We start from the raw sequence: 3,976 nt of genomic DNA on the forward strand, positions 1-3,976 counted from the left end.
ATGACCGCTAGCATGTCAGCCACAATATTAAACAGAAGAGGAGACATGGAATCCCCTTGTCTCAACCCCTTATGAGTCTAGAAGTAATGACCGGTGTCATCGTTCACCTTGACTCCGACACTACCTTTCTGGACTTGGGTATCCACTTGGTTCCTTCAGGCTTCACTAAAGCCCTTCATGCACATTGCCTGCTGAAGAAAAGGCCACTTGACTTTATCATACGCCTTTTCAAAATCCACTTTGAAGATAACCCCATCTAGTTTCTTTGAATGGATCTCGTGAAGCATTTCATGCAAGACAACCACCCCTTCTAGTATGTGTCGCCCTGGCATGAACGCCGTCTGACTTGGTTGGACCACGTACTGAGCAATATGTGTCAACCTATTGGTTCCAACCTTTGTGAGAATTTTGAAACTCACATTCAGTAGACATATGGGCCGGAATTGTTCTATCCGTATTGCCTCATCTTTATTTGGTAGTAATGTTATCGTACCAAAGTTGAGATGAAACAACTCTAAATGACCATTGAAAAAATCATGAAACATAGGCATAAGATCATCTTTGATAATATGCCAACATTTCTTATAGAATTCAGCAGGAAACCCATCTGGTCTCGATGCTTTATTCGATTTCATTTGTGAAATTGCCTGAAGAACCTCTTTTTCAGTAAACGGAGCAGAGAGAAAATCATTCTCTACTGCATGTAATTGATGTACTCAATCACAAATTCATCTAATGTCACCATGCTTGTATTTGGGGATCCAAAAAGTTGCTTATAGTAATTAGAGATGTATGCTTTCAAATTTTCATGCCCCACTATTGTCCCCTCGTCTTGTTCAAGCTGTATGATTTTCTTCTTGCTATGTTTGCCATTTGCAACCATATGGAAAAATTGTGTATTATCGTCCCCTTGGACAACCTTAAGTGTTTTAGCACGCAGTACCCACTTGAGCTCCTCCTCTCTCAAGAGAGCTCATAGACCTTGCTCATCTTTGGACTTGGATTTTTGCTCATTAACCGAAAGAAGAGTATCTTCAGCCTTTAAGTCTAGTGCCTCAAGTAATTGAGTAAGACGCTCTCTTTCGTGTTTGTAAATCCCACTCTCATTTCTGGCCCAACCTCTCAAAAACTGTAGGAGATGTCTAATCTTGTTTTGTCATCTCTCAACATGCGTCCTTCTGCTAACCGGCTTAGCCCATTCACGTGCAATGAGTTCCAAAAATCCTTCTCTCTCAAACCAACTTTGTTCAAAGGAGAAAGAATTTTTATTTGCCACATGGGTAGCCTCACCCGAGTCTAAAAACAGTGTTGTGTGATCTGAGATCACTCTCTGCATCGCATGGACCGACACCAAAGGATATTTTTGTTCCCACTCCACACTAGCAAGCACCCTATCCAACTTCTCATAAGTCGGAATGGATAATGAGTTGGCCCATGTAAATTGTCTACCGGTGAGTTCAATTTCTCTCAAATTAAGACTCTCGATAATCATATTAAACATCATAGACCAACGTCCATCAAAATTTTCATTATTCTTTTCATCTCTCCTCCTGATTATATTAAAATCACCCCCTACAAGTATCGGCAAATTTTCATCTCCACAAATCCGCACTAAATCAGCTAAAAAGTCTGGTTCAAATTCAGCTTGTGTTGCCCCATAAACAGCAACTAGAGACCACCAGAACCCGTCTAGTTTTGATCTCACCCTAAACTTAACCGAAAAGTCACCCTGGACCACATTAATCACCCCAAGCGTCTCACACCGCACACCTAGTAAAATCCCATCGGATCTTCCTCTAGGGGGTAAAATGTGCCAGTCAAAGTCGATACCATTGGATAGATTTGAAGAAACTGTGTGTAAAATTATCTCGTCCTGTTTCCAACAGTGCAATAAAGTCTAAGTGTTTTTCTATCGTTGTATCCGCTAAGAACCTTTCATAAGTCATCATGAATTTTTTTTCTTAGGCCTAACTCGAGCACTTCTACATACTGTCGAAGTAGGATAAATTTTCTGCTTCCAGGATCGTTCGGTCTTCTCCCCAATACCCTGTGGGAGAGTAGGATCGGCTACTATAGAAACCGCGCCCTCCATCATAAGAGGCGCTACCGTGTCAGTATTCTATGACCCCTCCTCATCCTCGGCCTCCATATCAGGCAAAAGATTGTTACATATACTTACGAGGTCAACCATTCCTAAGTTATTAATTTCGTTATCATTCATGGGTTTGATAGATGCAAGATTACCAATAATTTCGGAGGCCCTCTCCGCTTCCAAGTCTAAAAGATCATTTACGGATTTGGTGACCTCAGTTTCATTTGACCCCAAAGAAATTCCTAAGTCATTAGCCCTATCCACTATTTCATTCTTAGTGAAATGCAAAATTGAACAACTTTTATCAAAAGACGTATCTGTAGTCGCCTCGGTGTGACGAAGCATGGCTGCCCTCTTGGCACACGCTAGCTGCATGTCATCCTCATCTGGCTGTCCCTGAATTCGGTTGCTGACACGCCTGCCAGCCATCACCGGATTCACAATCCCGACGAAGGCAATAAGCTCATCCACTGTACGCTCCCGAGGAGTATGATCCCGACTCGCACACCACTACTAGGGAAAAGCCTAGCAGTAGCGCTAGTTTTTGTCCTACCGGTAGCGCGGGTAAGCGCGCTACTGATAAGACGCTACAGCTAATGCTTAGCAGTAGCGCCTACTAGCACTCGCTAATGCTATATCTACTTAGTAGTAGTGCTTTCCAAGTCAATCGCTACTGCTAATTATTAGTAGCGCTTTCGAAAACAACCGCTACTACTATTATTCCCTATTCCATTTCTTTTGAATTTTAGGTCGTATTCATATACTTGTATACAATTTTTCATACAGTAGCAATTTAGAGATTGTTTTTACATCGTAATGAGTTATTAAATCACTAGGTGAAAGAACCTTGGATTAGTTTCAAGTGCATGGATCCAAAGTAACCAATGGTCACTTTGGATCCATCCATTTGAAACTAATCGGCGGTTCTTTCACACAATGACATAATAACTTCTCATCATCATCATAATATCATTAACAACTTATCATCATAATATATCATTGTCATATAACTCCTCATAATCATCATTTTCGTCCATGATGGGACATCATATGACAACTTCGTCACTAGTTATAATAACAACTCGTCCTCATCATCATCATAGTACTCATAGTCACTACTCCTACTCAGCATCACCATCAAGTCTAAGACATTGTAGTCATATATAATCAACACTAACTAATTGTTCTTAATACTTAGGACCTACTCCTCTCTCCTAGCTAAAATACCATAAAATAGATAAACCGGTCCTTCACCATAATGAAGAATGGACATAAACCTATCTCCAACTTGTGGCTTGCGCACATTCATTTTGTCTCCAATTATTTGTGTGCACGCATTCATCACTTTGCTCCATTCTTTGATTTTGAGCCTTCCATCGTTTGAAGAAATCGAGTATGCAGTATGGTAAGCCTCCGAAGGAGTTGGTCGTAAGCTAACCATATGCATATCACCTTCGGTAAATAGCATGTCAGGCACAACCTGCTTCGGGAGCCTCTGTTCAAAAACGAAATAGTAACATATATAGTTAGCAATGGTTTACTTAAGAATAATGTATGCAATGAAGTTACCATCATTAACACAATCTTACCAAGTTTTTAGCAATGAAGTTATCATCAAGCAATGTATGGACTAGTGGCACGTATCTAGTATAATTTTGGCTGATAGAGTGACTGGTTTTGAAGGCCTCAACATCTTCTATGAATGAGACAAGATAACCTTTCTCCTCACAATTAAGCTTGGAGTCATAGCTGTAGTATGTGTTGTCTACTATCTTCCGAGTATTTCTTGAAGATAAGAAATAAGCTGAAAATTATAAATAAATAAGTTTAGTATGGACGAACACCAAATATTTTTAAATTAACAACATAAATTACTGAACTTAA

Source organism: Triticum urartu, chromosome 4A (assembly GCF_056163025.1).
Source record: "Triticum urartu cultivar PI428250 chromosome 4A, HENAU_Tu73, whole genome shotgun sequence".
NCBI classification, from domain to species: Eukaryota; Viridiplantae; Streptophyta; class Magnoliopsida; order Poales; family Poaceae; genus Triticum; species Triticum urartu.